The sequence below is a fragment of the Neofelis nebulosa genome, chromosome 7 (genome assembly GCF_028018385.1).
Source record: "Neofelis nebulosa isolate mNeoNeb1 chromosome 7, mNeoNeb1.pri, whole genome shotgun sequence".
Taxonomy (NCBI): Eukaryota; Metazoa; Chordata; class Mammalia; order Carnivora; family Felidae; genus Neofelis; species Neofelis nebulosa.
In genome coordinates, this window is record NC_080788.1 from 81,075,349 (window position 1) to 81,093,579 (window position 18,231).

General features: G+C 37.4%; 1 long non-coding RNA gene across 1 annotated transcript in view; it reads left to right on the forward strand.

The window, feature by feature from the left end:
* Positions 1 to 18,231, forward strand: part of LOC131517051 (uncharacterized) — a 70,139-nt gene that overhangs the window by 10,183 nt on the left and 41,725 nt on the right. Inside the window, exon 3 of the long non-coding RNA XR_009264360.1 lies at positions 13,173 to 13,291. This is a non-coding gene — a long non-coding RNA (uncharacterized LOC131517051). The remainder of the gene's footprint in view (positions 1 to 13,172; positions 13,292 to 18,231) is intronic.

Here is an 18,231-nt window from a genome sequence, read left to right on the forward strand (position 1 = left end):
ACAATCTCCTCCTTCTGGAGTAAAATATACAGCTATCCAGGGATTCGACATGATTATGAAGACAGACGCTTTGATTCTTGGATGCTCTAGGACCTGGCCTGGCAACCTATAAGTTTATAATCAGAGAGGTAAAGATGAGTCTAAGAGATATAAAAAATGTAAATAAAATGCTTTGTCGTGAGCTAAAGTGGGGTTGAGTTTATCATAACCAAAGTAGGGTGATGCAGAAGGTGCAGAAAAAGGTTTCACCAGAAAACCAGTGTAGTATCATCTTAGCTAAAATACGACATTTGAACTTTTACACAGAAGCATGAGTTTCTAGTGCATTAAGCTTTGGGATTATATATTGGACAAGTTCTTACCCTTATTTTTAATTTTTCTTTGATGATTTTGTTGACTATTATGTATTACCAATATATATATAGCATGTGATTAATATGTGTATTTTGCAGAGATGTTTTATTTAAGCCAACTAAATAATGTCATTCATACATAACTTCCAAATTTAGGACAAATATAGAAATATTTTTTATGCTACTGTCATTTATTATATTGAAATTGCCCTGATCATTTAATTTCCCTGTTTGCTAGAGTTGGAAACAGTTTACATACCACACCATAAATGACTTGGTCTTCCAGTATCTTATTTTCTTATTCTAAAAGTGTAATATGAGATTGAGGGCAAAGTTGGGAAAATGACAGTAAGAGGACCCTAAGCTCACCTTGTCCCATGGATACAACTAGATAACACATCAGCATAAATAACCCAGAAAATGACCCAAAGACTGGCAGAACAAACTCCACAACTAAAAATAGAGTGGGTAAGAAGGGCAGAGACTTGGGGCGGGGAGTGGGAGATCCAGGGGCATGGAGAAGGGAGAGAAATAGATTATAAAACTGGAGAATCCACATGGGGAAGATGAACCCCCTATAACATTTTGCTTTGAAAGTGAGAGGGGCTGAATTTCTTGAGTTCTTACAACCAACAGGACTTAAAGCCTGAGATTTTAGAAGTCAGTGGACTCAGATCTGGAAGAGCCCAGAGGGTGAGAGGAAGCAGAGTCCCCACCCTTAAAGAGACAACACAACAGTTTGAGGAGATAAAGCCTAGAAGCAGCAGTTTGAAAAATACCTGGGACATACGGAAGGGAGAGGAGTTGACTCATTTTGGAGCACATCATGGAGTGGCAGGAACTGCTGAGGAACTTATCCAGGAACAAAGGAACTTGCTGGCACCATCTCCCTTCCCCATCTCCTAGCATAAACACATGGCCAACTTGCAGGAGCCACCTCTACGCCAGCATTCACTATCTAACTTTCTACATCAAGCCTCACCCCCTCACACTTTGGTGGATCCACTCTTTCCAGTCACTTTTGCCTCAGTCCCAGTGCTGTGGGCCTCCTCCCCCAGAAGACCTGTGCAAACCTTGCCAACACCTTGTCTCCTGACCTGCATGCTTTGTGAAGCCTCAGTCCTCATGGTGGTGGGGGGGCAGCTGACACTGCTGAAGCCTGAGTCACACCTTGTTAAAATCGCATGCTCCACCCCATCTGGAGACCTAACACTTTGCCACAACAGGCAAAGAGAGCCTCTGCATGCAGCTGGACTGAACGAAAATTTGATCAGGACGATGACCTATGCATGCAACACACATAGGAGACACCCCTTGAATTACCAGCTTCTGAGGAACATGGTATACCACACTGCAGGGCACTACAGGACCTCTTCTTCATAAGGCCATTGCTTTTAAGAGCCGGAGACATAGCTGACTTTCTTAACACAGAGAAACAGACACAGAGAGACAAAATGAAAAGACAAAGGAATATGTCCCAAATGAAAGAACAGGACAAAACCACAGCAAGAGACTCAGCAAAAAGGATATAGTAATATGCCTAATGGAGAATTTAAAGTAATGATTATAAAACTACTCCCTGGACTTGAGAAAAGAGTGGAGGACATCAGTGAAATCCTTAACAAAAAGATAAAAAAGAACCAATCACAGATGAAGAACACAATAAATGAAATTTAAAAAATATACTATATGGAATATAGTGACCCCAAGACCAGTAATGGAAAGTAATCAAGCTGGGCAGGTGAAAAAAAATTATACAAGATATGAATAGACTTAGGGAAGTCAGTGACCATCAGCATTATAGGGATCCCAGAAGAAGAAGACAAGTAAAAGGAGGCAGAAGAAGAAATAATAGCTGAAAATTTCCCTAGTCTGCAGAAGGAAACAGATATCCAGATCTAGGAAGAATAGAGATCCCTAAACAAAATCAAGCCAACAAGATCCACACCAATACACATATTAATTGAAATGGCAAAAAGTAGTAATAAAGAATTTTAAAGCAGCATGAGAAAAGAAGACAGTTACATACAAGGGAAACCCCATAAGTCTATTAACAGATTTTCAGCAGAAACTTTGTAGGCCAAAAGGGACTGGAATGATCTATTCACAGTATAAAGAAAAATATCTACAGGTAATAATATTCTATTTAGCAAGGCTATCATTCAGAATAGAAGGAGAGATAAAAAGTTTCTCAGACAAATAAAAGCTAAAGGAGTTCATGACCACTAAACCAGCCTTCCAAGAAATGTTAAAGGGAACTCTGAGTGGAAATAAAAGACCATAAATACGAGTAAGCAAAGCAGTAAAAATAAATATATCTATAAAAATCAGTCAAGGGATTCACAAAGTAAAAGGATACAAAATATGACACAATATACCCTAAATATGGGGTTGAGGTGAGAGGAATAAAGAATGGGTTCAAACTTAAATGACTATCAATTTACTATAGACTGCTATGTGCATAAGATGTTATATCCAAACCTAATGGTAACCACAAATCAAAAACCAGTAATAGATATGCAAAAAATAAAGAAAAAGGAACCCAATATATCACTAAATAAAGCCAGCAAACTATGAGAGAGTAAAAGCATAAAGGCTCAGAGAAGAACTACAAAAATAACCACAATATGAGTAACAAAATGTCAATAAATACATACCTATCAGTAATTACTTTGAATGTAAATAGATTAGACATTTCAATCAAAAGACATAGGGCAACAGAATAGATTAAAAAACAAGACCCATCTGTATACTGCCTACAAAAGACTAATTTCAGACCTAGGAACGCAGGTAGATTGAAAGTAAGGGGATGGAGAAACATTTATAATGCAAATGGATGTTTAAAGAAAGCTGGGTAGCAATACTTATATTGGACAAAATAGACTTTAAAACAAAGACCATAACAAGAGACAAAGAAGGACACTATATAAAGGGGACAATCCAACAAGAAGATCTAACAATTGTAAATATTTATGCACCCAAGCTAAAAGTACCCAAATACATAAACCAGTTAATAACAAACATAAAGAAGCCAATTGATGGTAATGCAATAATAGTAGGGGCTTCAACACCCTACTTACATCAATGGACAGATCATCCAAACAGAAAATCAATAAGAAAACAGTGGTTTTTGAATGACACACTGGACAAGATGGATTCAACAGATATATTCAGAACATTCCATTCTAAAACAGTGAAATACACATTCTTTTCAAGTACACACAGAACATGCTTCAGAAAGTATCACATTATTAGACCACGAAAGAAGTCTCAACAAATTCAAAAGGATCAAAATCATATCATGCATCCTTTCTGACCACAACATTATGAAACTACAAATCAATGACAAGAAAAAATCTGGAAGAGCACAAATACATGGAGGCTAAATAATATGCTACTAAACAATGAATGCATCAACAAGAAATCAGAGAAGAAATCAAAAATTGCATGGAAACAAATGAAAATAAAAACACAATGGTCCAAAAATCTTTGGGATGCAGCAAAAGCAGTTCTAAGAGAGAAGTTTACAGCAATACAGGCTTACTTCAAGAAACAAGAAAAATCTCAAAAAAACTGACCTTTTTAATCTAAGAAGGCTAGAAAATAGGAATGAACAAAACCTAAAACCAGCAGAAGGAAGGAAATAATAATAAACATTAGAGCATAAATAAATGATATAGAAACTGAAAAACAATAGAACAGATCAATAAAACCAGAAGCTGGTTCTTTCAAAAGATAAACAAAATTGATAAAGCTCTAGCCAGGCTCATCAAAAAAAGAGAGAGAGAGGACTCAAAATCAGAAATGAAAGAGAAGAAATAGCAACTGTCACAACAGAAATACAAATGATAGTAAGAGAAAATTATGAAAAATTATATGCCAACAAATTGGACAAAGTCCTAGAAACATATACCCTACAAAAACTGAAACTGGTAGAAATAGAAAATTTGAACAAATTACCAGTAATGAAATTGAATCAGTAATCAAAAAACTCCCAATAAACCAAGATCCAGGACCAGACAGCATCACAGGGAAACTCTACCAAACATTTAAAGAAGGATTAATACTTATTCTTCTCAAACTTTTCCAAAAAATAGAAGAGGAAAGAAAACTTCCAAATTCATTCTATGAGGCCAGCATTACCCTGATACCAAAACCAGATAAAGACACCACAAAAAAAGAACTACAGGCCAATATCTCTGATGAACATAGATGCAAAAATCCTCAAAAAAATATTGGCAAACCAAATCCAACAATACATTGAAAAAATCATTCACTATCAAGTAGTATTTATTTCTGGGTTGCAAGGGTGATTCAGTACTTGCAAATCAACCAACATAATACAACACATCATTCAGAGAAAGAATAAAAACTATGTGATCATTTGCCAAAGCATTTGACAAAGCACAACATCCATTCATGATTAAAAAAAAAACAAAACACCTCAACAAAGTAGACTTAGAAGGAATATACCTCAACATAATAAAGGCCTTATATGAAAACCTACAGCTAATATCATAATAAATGAGGAAAAACTAAGAACTTTTCCCCTAAAGCCAGGAACAAGACAAGGATGTCCACTCTCATCACTGTTATTCAACATAGTACTGGAAGTCCTAGCCACAATAATTAGACAACAAAAAAGATTTAAAAGGCATCCATATTGGTAAGAAAGAAGTAAAGCTTTCACTATTTACAGATGTCATGATACTATAAACAGAAAATTTGAAAAACTCCACCAAAAAACTACTAGAACTGATAAATGAATTCAGTAAAGTCACAGAATACAAAATCAATGTACAGAAATCCATTGAATTTCTATACATTAATAATGAAGCAGCAGAAAGAGAAATGAAGAAAACAGTCCTGTTTACAGTTGTACCAAAAATAATAAAATACCCCAGAAAGTAAATCTCCCAGAAAATAAAATGACAAAGAAATGTGTAATAGGAAATAAATGAAAAAAAATTAGAGGCCTGATCCAAGAGGTCTGTATCTAAGTTCAAAAAGAAAGAACAGGGATGCCTGGGTGGCTCAGTTGGGTAAGCTTCTGACTTCGGCTTGGGTCATGATCTCACAGCTCGTGGGTTTGAGCCCTGTGTAGGGCTCTTGCTGACACCTCAAAGCCTGCCTACTTTGGATTCTGTGTGTCTCTCTCTCTGCCCCTCTCCCGCTTACACACTGTCTCTGTCTCTCAAAAATACATAAAACATTTTAAAAATTAAAAAAAAGAACAGAGAAAATAGTAGAGTAGAATTGCAAAAAACAAGAAATTTTTCCAAATTGAAGTAAGTCTAAAGGTGGAAAACAGCAAAATGAATAACAACAAAAAAACTCACATGAAAGCACATTATCCTGAAATTTCAGAACAATGTGAATATTAATGCTACAGAAAACAATAACTTTATTAGAAAAGAAACACAATCATGATTTTCTAGTTGACTAATTATGGCATCTGACTGGAAGAGACAACATAGATCTGCCAGAAAGTTTGCTTTGCATCAGCTCAGGGGTTAATACTGCCACAGGTGTCTATACATTGCAACTTCCTGTCCTCTCTTACTAGCTGGTAGTCAACTGTCCTGATTAACTAGACAACATAGTGAGTCAGCTGATGTTTGATATTCAGCATTTTAGGAGTATCAATGTATGATGTATGAAAGCATGAGTCATATGCTAGATGACTGTTGTATGGAAGTTGAAGATGGTCTGTAATAATAACACTAACATTTATTGAATTCTTACTATGTTCCAAGTGTTTTCCTTGCTTTATCACTGAAGGTGAACCTTATCTATCATCAACTCCACTTTACAGATAAAGAAATTGAACTTTAAAGAGACCAGGCAACTTTCCCAGGTTGCTAGGCCTCGGATTAGAATGCAGGCAGTGTAGTTTCAAAGTCTGTGCTCTTGACTGCTGTTCTCTTCTACCTAAATACATACTTAGAGAAATACTGAAAGGGATAGAAATTTGGGAGATCAGGGTGGAAAGAAATCTCCTCTGGTGGAGGTTGTAGTAGAATGAAGTGAACTAATGCCAGACTGCAGGAGTCAGGAGGGATAGGAGGCAGATTTGTCAAAATTGAGAACTGGTGTGATTTTGTTAATGATGCATTTAACTTATGGAGAGGTGCTGATAAGCTTCTTTACTGAAGAAGGCAAGAACACTGGCATCAAAATGGATCTTCTGAGACTCTGCCTTCATCCCTTCCGTGTCTTTTTACTACCATTTCTTTCACTTCTCATTCACTTTAATCATCAGGCTTCCCATTACAAGCAGAGAAATCCAAGCCTGGCTTCTCTTCTTTGAACTTTTCTTCGTTTCCATTTGCCCACAGCAGTCTTGGCAACTAGGCACAGTGATGGCAACCTGAAGGCAACGAGGACCTGGTTCCCCCTCCCACCCCCGGCCTCATTAAATATGGTGCAGTTCCTACCAAGAGGGCTGGGGGTGGAGGCTGTGTGGGCAAAAGACACAGCTTCCAAATGTTCCTGTAAATATTCATAAAAACATGTCAGTGTTGCTAAACCCACAGCAAATGATAATCATCCGTCCCCCTACACCCTGAATCCTTTTGCTGTTAATCCTTTTGTCTGCCTTGAAATCTTACCCACAATTGTTTCTTCCTCTATCTTTGTACATTTGAATTGCTGCTAGCGACCCCAGCCTTTGCAACCCTTGATGAAAGTCTGTGGTACCCTTTTAAAAACAGTAGTCCTCTGTTGCCAGCAAGAGATGTAAATGACATACGCCATCCTAGGGATGTTGCTTCGTCTCATCTCAATTCCTTGCTCTTGGGGAACACAGCAATTATTCTGCCCAGGAACTGATGGGGATTTCTGAACAACCTGGCACATCTAAAACATTTTTCTGACTCATTGAGCTGGCATATACTGCTAGATCAGCACTGGCCCTGCTCCACACAGCCTGTCACCAACAGTGGGTGTTGTTGTAAGCACTAGTTTTGATTGTGGCAAGATGGGCTCTGTGACTCTCCTCTTGTTCTGTTGAGTTCAGAAAAGGCATCTGGACTCCATTCACATTACATTTGACAAGAGTCCAAAACCTAAATGAATGTTGCTAATAAAGAACTGTAAGGAAAAAACATGTTGAGAACTACTGAGTGTATTCAACACATATCAAGCTTAGAGCAGGGGGATAGGGAGGAGAATAAATGCACTGGGTTAGGATCACCAACTGGAGGGCAAGCGCTCTGGGCTCTGTTCCTGGCTCCATCCAAGAATTGTGCCTCAGATTGCCTTCTTTAAATTGAGAGTGCTCAAAAGTGCTTTATGATGCCGAAGAGACTACATGTAACCTTGCATATGTTTAACTCTGCTGTTGGTCTACTAAGTTTCAAATGAGCTAGTATTAATTGAACAACCACTCTGTGCCTAAGTCAATGGCTGCCAAGGGGTGGCTTTAGCCTCTGCGTAATCTTTACTGGCTCCTTCTCTCCAAATTCTTTGATCTGGATAACTGGCATGTCCTCTGTCTTTTATATAGTACATTTAAACTTGGCCTATGCCCAGATCCCTTTTATCTTTCACTGGCATATTTCTTGTGTTTCAAACTCTATCTTGGTCCCAGAAGACTTAACCAGCACAGAAGAATTTATTTCTAAATTGGTCAGAGTAGGCTGAAAAATTTTAATACATGTAAACTTAAACTGTATGTCAATAAACCCCCCATTGAACAATGATTATTTTCTGTCTAAATATGAATTATCTGCAAACTATACATAACCAGAGTAAATGAGGAAACTTTTGAAAGAATATCTTAAGTTTTATGAGGGTTGCCTAGATGACTCAGTTGGTTGAGCATCGGACTCTTGTTTTCAGCTCAGTTCATGACCCAGGGTCTTGGGGTCAAGCCCGGTGGGATTCTCTCTCTCCTCTACCGCTCTGCCCTGCTCATGCCTGTGTGTGTGCGCTCGCTCTCTCTCTCTCTCTCTCTCAAAAAAAAAAAAAAAAGAATATCTTAAGTTTTAGGATAATTATTAAATTCCTCTTTCAGATAACATTTAGCTAAAATAAAATAAAATGATGGATTCTAGATAACCTTAGATAATCCTGATAAAAATTATATGATCTATATATGAAACATTGCTTGTCTTTATGTTATCTAATATAGAGGCAATATGCCTGGCTCATTAAAAAGTGCTTTCACATTCACTGTTATTCAACATAGTATTGGAAATCCTAGCCTCAGAAATCAGACAACATAAAGAAATAAAAGGCATCCAAATAAAGAAGAAGTCAAACTTTCACTTTCACAGATGACATGATACTCTATGCACAGACGACATGATACTCTACATGGAAAATCCAAAAGACTCCACCAAAAACCTGCTAGAACTGATCCATGAATTCAGCAAAGTTTCAGGATATAAAATCAATGCACAGAAATCTGTTGCATTTCTATACACCAATAATAAAGCAGCATAAAGAGAAATCAAGGAATTGATCCCATTTACAACTGCACCAAAACCCATAAAATACCTAAGAATAAACCTAACCAAAGAGGTGAAAAATCTATACACTGAAAACTATAGAAGGCTTATGAAAGAAATTGAAGAAGACACCAAAAAATGGAAAAACATTCCATGCTCATAGATTCAAAGAACAGTGTTAAAATGTCTATACTACCCAAAGCAATCTACATATTCAATGCAATCCCTATCAAAGTAACACAAGCATTCTTCACAGAACTAGAACAAATAATTCTAAAAATTGTATGGTACCAAAAAAACCCTGAATAGCCAAAGCAATCCTGAAAAAGAAAACCAAACCTGGAGGCATCACAATTCTGGACTTCAAGCTATATTACAAAGCTGTAATCATCAAGACAGTATGGTACTGGCACAAAAACAGACACTCAGATCAATGGAACAGAATAGAGAACCCAGAAATGGAACCACAAACATATGGCCAACTAACCTTTGACAAAGCAGGAAAGAATATGCAATGGAATAAAGACAATCTCTTCAGCAAATGGTGTTGGGAAAACTGGACAAATGACATGCTGAAGGATGAACCTGGACCACTTTCTTACACCATACACAAAAATAAACTCACATTGGATGAAAGACCTAAACATAAGACAGGAAACCATCAAAATCCTAGAGGAGAAAATAGGCAACAACCTCTTTAACCTCAGCCACAGAACTTCTTACTCAACATGTCTCCAGAGGCAAGAGAAACAAAAGCAAAAATAAACTTACCAAGATAAAAAGACCTCATCAAGATAAAAAGCTTCTGCACAGTGAAGGAAACAATCGGCAAAACTAAAAGGCAACTGGCAGAATGGGAGAAGATATTTGCAAATGGCATATCATATAAAGGGTTAGTATCCAAAATCTGTAAAGAACTCACCAAACTCCACACCCAAAAAACAAATAATCCAGTGAAGAAATGGGCAAAAGACATGAATAGACACTCTTCCAAAGAAGACATCCAGATGGCTAACAGACACATGAAAAAATGGTCAACATCACTCATCGTCAGGGAAATATAAATCAAAACCACAATGAGATATCACCTCACACCTGTCAAAATGGCTAACATTAACAACTCAGGCAACAACAGATTGTGGCAAGGATACAAAGAAAGAGGAACCCTTTTGCACTGCTGGTGGGAATGCAAACTGGTGCAGCCACTCTGGAAAACAGTATGGAGGTTCCTCAAAAACTTAAAAATAGAACTACCTACAACCCAGCAATTGTACTATTAGATATTTATCCAAAGGATACAAAAATGCTGATTCGAAGAGACACATGCACCCCAATGTTTATAGTAGCACTATCAACAATAGCCAAAGTATGGAAAGAGCCCAAAGGTCCATCGACAGATGAATGGATAAAGATGTGGTATATACAGATATACAATGGAATATTACTCGGAAATCAAAAAGAATGAAATCTTGCTATTTGCAACAATGTGGATGGAACTAGAGGATATTATGCTAAGTGAAATTAGTAAGAGAAAGACAAGTATCATATGGCTTCACTCATGTGTGGAATTTAACATTCAACACAGATGAACATAAGGGAAGGGAAGCAAAAATAATATAAAAACAGGGAGGGAGAAAAGACATAAGAGACTCTTAAAGAGAATAAACTGAGGGTTGCTGGAGGGGTTTTGGGTAAGGGGATGGGATAAATGGGCAAGGGGCATTAAAGAGGAGACTTGTTGGGATGAGCACTGGGTGTTATATGTAACTGATGAATCATTAAAATCTATTGCTGAAATCATTATTACACTATATGTTAACTAACTTGGATGTAAATTTTAAAAAACAATAATAATAAAAGTGGCATCACATGAATAAGAAGCAAATATTCCCAATGAATATTTTAACTGCTTTGTTCAGAGAAATTTTCTCTATCTAAATTTTTGCAGAAATATTATGATGCAGGCAAGGTATCTATATGTTAAGACTGTTTAGTTTTAGCCCATGACTCTAAGACTTTAACCAGTTCAGTTTAAAGACTAGGAAAAGTAAATAAAAGCTATAAATTATCTAATGTTGCTGTTGGTGGATTATTTCATAGTAGATAACCATGTCAACAGCTTGTCTACTCCACAGGTGAAACACTGGGCCAGGAATTTAGAGTTGTAATTTGTCAAGCAAACATCTAGTATACAGTGTTGATGGAACATTATTAATAATGCCCATATTATTTTGGGGTAGTAGAAGACTGCCCTTTTTGAGGATGGAATGTCTATACTTGGATCTAGCCATGTATAAGCACATCTGAACAAGTAAGGATTGGAACACAGCATTCATAGCATAACAACGTTCAAATATCTCTATAGGTAAAAAGTCTTCGTAAAATTGGAAAAATACATTGGCTGACTTAAAGGGGGGAATAGTAATGAGTACAGTTGCATATGTGGTAAGTTCCAGGCACTGGTGAAGCAGTCAAGCATCAAGGACCCTGAAGTAGCTAGAAAGGTAAAATTATAGGGTTGAGGGATAGATTTGGGATTCAGCTGCTGAAACCATATGAGTTGAGCTCCTAGAGAAGGAGCATACACAGGAGAGAACAGGGGTCCAAGGCCTGAAGCTTGTGGGACTCTTGTGACTACAAGTCAGGAAGGGAAGTTGACAGAAATGTGGAGACAAGTCAGAGAAGATGATAATTGAAGAATGAATCTCATATTTGGGTTAAAGCAAATCACTCATTTAGATAATCAGCTATTAAACCAATATTTAGAGTGCTTATTTGTACCTGCACCTGTGCCAGGAGCTGGAGATATAAAGATAGAAGTATGCATGTCTTGCTTTTTAGTGTTGGAATAGAAAACTAAGCAATATTATATAAGATGATAATTGTTTCTATTATGAGATACTCACAAATTACATGGAACTTTTCAGGGATGTCTTCTTCAACCCTCAATTCCCTCCCATTTAACCAAATTTCCTCTCTCCATCACAGCCAAATTTTGACATTTGCTGTTTCCATTTCTTTACTTCTTATTCCTCAACTCATTCTAGGGTAGCTCTTGCAGCCACCACTCCCCCAAAGTTGCTTTCAAGTGTCCCTGCTAAATTCCAAGGTAATCTTCAGTCCTTATATGCTAGACCTCTTGTCAGAATTTGATATCCTTAATCATTCTTTCTTTTTAAAATACTTTCTTTCTTTGGCTTTGCAAGGCAACACATTCTCTCTCACCTTATTGGCCAGTTCTTTGAAGAACTTCCTCTACACCATAAATATCAGGGATCCCTAGAGCTCTATCTTATTTTTTTTTTAAGTTTAGTTATTTATTTTTTAGGGAGGCGGGGAGGGGCAGAGAGACAGAAAGAGAGAGAATCCCAAGCAGGCTCTGTCATTGCAGAGCCCAGTGTGGGGCTCAAACCCACAAACCACAAGATCATGACCTAAGCAGAAATCAAAAGTCAGATGCTTAACCTACGGAGCCACCCAGGCGCCCCTCTCTTCTTATTATGTGTACCCAAATTAGTTCCTCACCATACTCATCATACTTCATGTTATTTCATTGTCTTTCCTACCACTGTAAACTTTGTGAGGCCAGGATTATGTCCCTGCTCTATTTCCAATATTAGCCCCATGTATGACATGAAGTTTGTGCTTAATAAATATTGACTAAATGAATAGTGACTAACTCTGAGAATCCTTTAAAAGTCATATTTGAATTGAGACTTAAAATAGTAGGAATATCAAGAAAGTAGATGGTAAATGATTAGAGACATTTGTGGAGTTTTGAACAGATGAGTGATATACCAAGATTTGAAAGTTGGATCACTCCAGTGGCAGTGTGGGAATAGATGGGAGAAGAGGATTCAGGACAACTGATATTGCAGTAGTTATAGTAAAGAGGCCAATGGCTATAGAGATAAAGGAAAGGGGAAATGAATGGTTCAAAACATAATTAGAAGGTTGAACCAATAAGCCTTAAAGATGAATTGGCTACAGGAAGTGACAGAGAGGAATCTTGGATGCCTTGGATTCCTTCACTAGCATAGGACACATAGGAGAAAAGAAATTGGGGAGAAAAGATTAGGAGCCAGTGAGATCTAGGTTTTTAAGTGTTCCATTATGGGTGCAGAAGTTAGAATACATTATAAAGTCTAGGAGTTCAAGAACCATGTCAGTTTAATCACATAGTTCATCCTAATGTTGGTGCTTGATAAATTCCTTTGATGGTATTGATGGAATACCACATTGCCAATACTGCATTGCAGTTCCATCTAGGGGATCCCCCTTATACAAAGACGTGTGTTTATTTACTCATCCCAGTGGGGCTTTATGACTAGGTTGCCCTTTAGATGAACATTATCTATTTTTGCAGATGCTGTTTCAAAATTGATTAGTTCTCCAACCCGCCCACTGAAATCATCCAACCTATTGAAGAAGCAGAATGGGATGTGGATTATAGGGTTTCAGATAACACCAAGTCCCTTGTGAAAGGTATGTTATTTCATTGCTTTGTTCTGCTTTTGGAAGAGTGTAGCTGTGTTTTCTTTTCTCCAACTGTATAGGTCACAGCAATTTTTTTTTCCACCGGGAATTACAAGCTATAAGGAAGATTTCCAGAGTAGAATCACAGTCTCACACAAATGCTAAATACAACTAATCAGGGCCTGGAAGGTACACAGAGGGTAATTAGTAGGTTATATTTGGGTCAGTACTAAGGTCATTTATGAGATACTACAAGAAAAAGACTCTTTGCCTTTCTGTAGAGAAAAATGGAAATACATTCATTTTGTGCACTGTAATATATGCATTAAAATGGGTTAAAGGCATTTTTGGTAATTTCACATGTATATGTATCTCCGTATGTAAGATGATTTTAAAGCACAAACTGAAACGTTGTACTCTATTCATAATGAGAGTATTAAAATTGGTAACAAGGAATTGCATAAGTTTGTCCACTATGCTATAACTAGTGTCAGAATTGACAAAAGGGGATGTTCATTCTTAACATAGTAGGCTTCTGCTACTAAAGAGATAGATACTTATTTGGTAGTCTTAAAGCCTTCACTGTACAACTATCACTAATGAATTCATAATAATAAACCATGTCATGTTTATAGTAGATCTTAGTTCCATGGCCTGTGTGGGCTTTTCAGGGCTTCCCTAACTACTGTGAACACTAAATGAGAGAAAATAATGTTAACTCAAAGTGCAAATGTAGGATACACATTTAGGAATCACTGAAGACAGTGTAGGATTATCAAATTGGTGAACTACAGGAATGAACTAAAAACAAAGACATAAAATCTCTTCTTCACATACTCATACAAGTTGATCTCATTTTCACCCATTGCTTTAACCACCACTCTCATGGAACACATTTCTCCTCACTTTCTCTCTCTGGGTCAGACCATCCCTCTTAAAGTACAGATCCACAGATCCAACTGCCTTCTATATCTACATCAATTTCTGTCTAAATCCACAACTTTATCAATATCTTTTTATTCCAGTGTTCAAAGTTAAGCTCATTATCTTCTCCCATAAACCTCTCCTTCCTGCTGAGGTTTCAAATAACCCAAATGTTTAGACCTGGGTATCACCCTCCTTTCCTCTCTCTCCTTCACTGCTTGAGTATAAACAGGCACTTCTTAGAATAACTTGGCCTAGGGGCGCCTGGGTGGCTCAGTTGGTTAAGCGGCCGACTTCAGCTCAGGTCATGATCTCGCTGTCCGTGAGCTTGAGCCCCGTGTTGGGCTCTGTGCTGACAGCTCAGAGCCTGGAGCCTGTTTCAGATTCTGTGTCTCCCTCTCTCTGACCCTCCCCTGTTCATGCTCTGTCTCTCCCTGTCTCAAAAATAAATAAAACGTTAAAAAAAATTTTTTTAATAAAAAAAAGAATAACTTGGCCTATAAATATCTATGGAGACCATTCCTTTTATTCCCTTTTGTCAGTCTTAATTCAGGTCTTCATGATTTTTCCCCCAAATGATTCTAATAATCTCTTAATGGATCTCTCAGCTTCAGTGTTTTCTGATCTTCTCTCTTTAATTCATTCTTTGAATGTCTACCAGAGTGTTTTAAAATACAAATCTGGCCATGTAACTCCCCTCCTTAAATCCTTGATCTGTCTCTCTTGCCCTCAAAAAAATGACCCTTAACTTCTACTTCTCACATAAAATAAAAGGCATCAACCATGAACACTCTTTTTTTTATGTTTATTTAGTTTTTTGAAAGACAGTGTGAGTAGGGGAGAGGCAGAGGGAGAGGGAGGCAGAGGATCTGAAGCAGACCCCATGCTGACAGCAGGGAGCCCGACACTGGGATCCAATGGGAGATCATGACCTTAGCCAAAGTCAGATGCTTAACTGACTGAGCCAACCAGGTGCCCCAAGCATGAACACTCTTAACTTTATTCACCTCTTCCTGTGTGCGTATGTATTTTCACTATTCCTATCTGGCAAAAGCAAAGTTCTGGGCCTGTGATCTGTGTCTCTTTTCTCCCTCCCCAGGGCTCTCAGACCATTATTTGTAGCCATTCTCCTCATTCTCTACTTCTCTGCTGCCTCATTCCTCTTAACATACAGACATGTCCAAGTTTCCTTGATCTTAAACAAATGAAAGTCATCCCTCAGATGAAACAAGGCCAAAACAGAACTCACCATTTCCCCATAGCACCTGTAGTTAACTGTTTTTTTGTCCTTCAAAACAGAGCTCAAGCTGTACTCCCCACTCCAGCTCTGTGCTATTATATCATCTTCAATATTTACCTATCAAACACTTCATATATCAGAGTTAACTATTTATTTGCTTGTCTTGCTTATTAGACTGTGAGCTTCTTAAGTGTGAAAACAGGTATTATATCATTATTATCAGAAATTAATTAAGTAATGAGTATATATGTCAAAACATAATCTCAGGTCTGGACACTATTATTTTTATAAAGTTTCTATTTTTAGCTCTCATTTTGTGAGAAACTAAAGTTAATCAATCAGGTTTTTTACCCATTCCCCTACTCCCTAAAGAGTTGTGTATAGATTCCAGGCAGGTTATAAAGTACTGATGCTGGTGGAGGTAGGGCATGGGACATGTCTGGTCCCAAGTTGCCCAGGCTGCATCTCTGTGATTCCCCATTCCTGCCTGGTCTCCATTTAGTGTACATTCAAATGTCTGCACCTTCCTGATCCAGACAACAAACCGACCTGATTTCTCTCAACTACTTTCTTCTCTCAGGAGACATGAGAGAAATTCTCAGGAATTTCTCTTGTTCCTTTTCCATCCTGAAATTAGGACAGGGGTTGAGCACTGAGTAGGACCTCATCCCAGGAAATACCAATTTCTTAGCTTTTTCTTTCTTTCTCTCTCTCTCTCTCTCTCTCTCTCTCTCTCTCTCTCTCTCTCTCAATCTGCCTCCCAGAAACAGCTGTTATCAAGCGGGCTTTGACCGTTGCTTCTAAATCTGTTAGCATAAACTTTATGCCCTGAGTATTTCAGGGGTTAGGTCTTTGAAACTCCAAATCCTAGTGTATTAGTCCTGATGCTTTCGACTGGAAAAGAAAAAGAAAGAAGGAAAGAAGGAAAGGAAGGAAGGAAGGAAGGAAGGAAGGAAGGAAGGAAGGAAGGAAGGAAGAAAGAAAGAAAGAAAGAAAGAAAGAAAGAAAGAAAGAAAGAAAGAAAGAAAGAAAGAAAGAAAGAAAACCCGAAACATAGCCTCCATAATGAAAAGCTTTAATGATCTCATATAAGAGGAGATTCGGGGGTAGGGGGCAATTCTTGGTTTGGTTCACAGACCAGCATTGTCAATGATTTTTCAGGTTTTTTCCTTCTCTGTTACTCCATCCTCTGTATGTTGGCTTTTTTCTCAAACTTGTTTGAGACCTCATGGTCTCAAGATGATTGTCTTTCTTATCATTAGGGAGGAATATTTATCATACTTTTTTTATTTAATTTTTTTAATTTAATTTTAATTCCAGTGTAGTTAACATACAGTGTTATATGTTAGCTTCAGGTGTACAATATAGTGATTCAACAGTTCCATATATTACTCAGTGCTCATCAAGATAAGTGTACTTTAATCCCATTCACCCATTTTACCATTCCGCTACCCAGGTCTCCTCTGCTAACCATCTGCTTGTTCTCTATAGTTAACAGTCTGGGTTTTTTTTATTTGTCTCTCTCTCTCTCTCTCTCTTTGTTGTTCTTCATTTGTTTTGTTTCTTAAATTCCACATATGGGTGGAATCATATGGCATTTGTCTTTCTCTGGCTGGCTTATTTCACATATCATTATACACTCCAGATCCATCCATGTTATTGCAAATGGCAAGATTTCATTCTTTTTATGGCTGAATAATATTCCATTGTATGTATAAATAGATATAGATGATACAGATATAGATATATAGATATAGATGATGTAGATACCACATATTCTTTATCCATTCATCAGTTGATGGACACTTGGTCTGCTTTCATGTGTTGGCTATTATAAATAATGCTGCTATAAACATAGGGGTACATGCATCCCTTTGAATTAGTGTTTTTGTATTCTTTAGGTAAATACCTACTACTGCAATTACTGGATCATAGGGTGGTTCTATTTTTAACTTTTTGAGGAACCTCCATGCTGTTTTCCAGAGTGGCTGTGCCAATTTGCATTCCAGCAGTAGTGCATGAGTGTTCCTTCTTTTCCACATCCTCACCAATACCTGTGTTGTTGATTTTAGCAATTCTGGCAGATGTGAGATGATATCTCATTGTAGTTTTGATTTGCATTTTCCTGATGGTAAGGGATGATGAGCATCTTTTCATGTGTCTGTTAGCCATCTGTACGTCTTCTTTGGAGAAATGTCTGTTTATGTACAGAAATCTGTTGCATTTCTATACACCAATAATGAAGCAGCAGAAAGAGAAACCAAGGAATTAATCCCATTTATATTTGCACCAAAACCATAAAAATACCTAGGAATAAACCTAACCAAAGAAGTGAAAGACCTGTACTTTGAAACTATAAAACACTGATGAAAGAAAATGAAGAGGACACAAAGAAATGGAAAGACATTCCATGCTCATGGATTAGAACAACAAATATTGTTAAAATGTCTATACTACTCAAAGCAATCTACACATTTAATGCAATCCCTATTAAACTACGAATAGCATTTTTTATAGAGCTAGAAGAAACAATCCTAAAATTTGTACAAAACCACAAAAGACCCTGAATAGCCAAAGCAACCTTGAAAAAGAAAAGCAAAGCTGGCGGCATCACAATTCTGGACTTCAAGTTATACCACAAAGCTGTAATGATGGTACTGGCACAAAAATAGGCACAGAGGCCTATGGAACAGAATAGAAAATCCAGAAATAAACCCACAACTATATGATGAGTTAATCTTTGACACAGCAGGAAATAATATCCAATGAGAAAAGGACAGTCTCT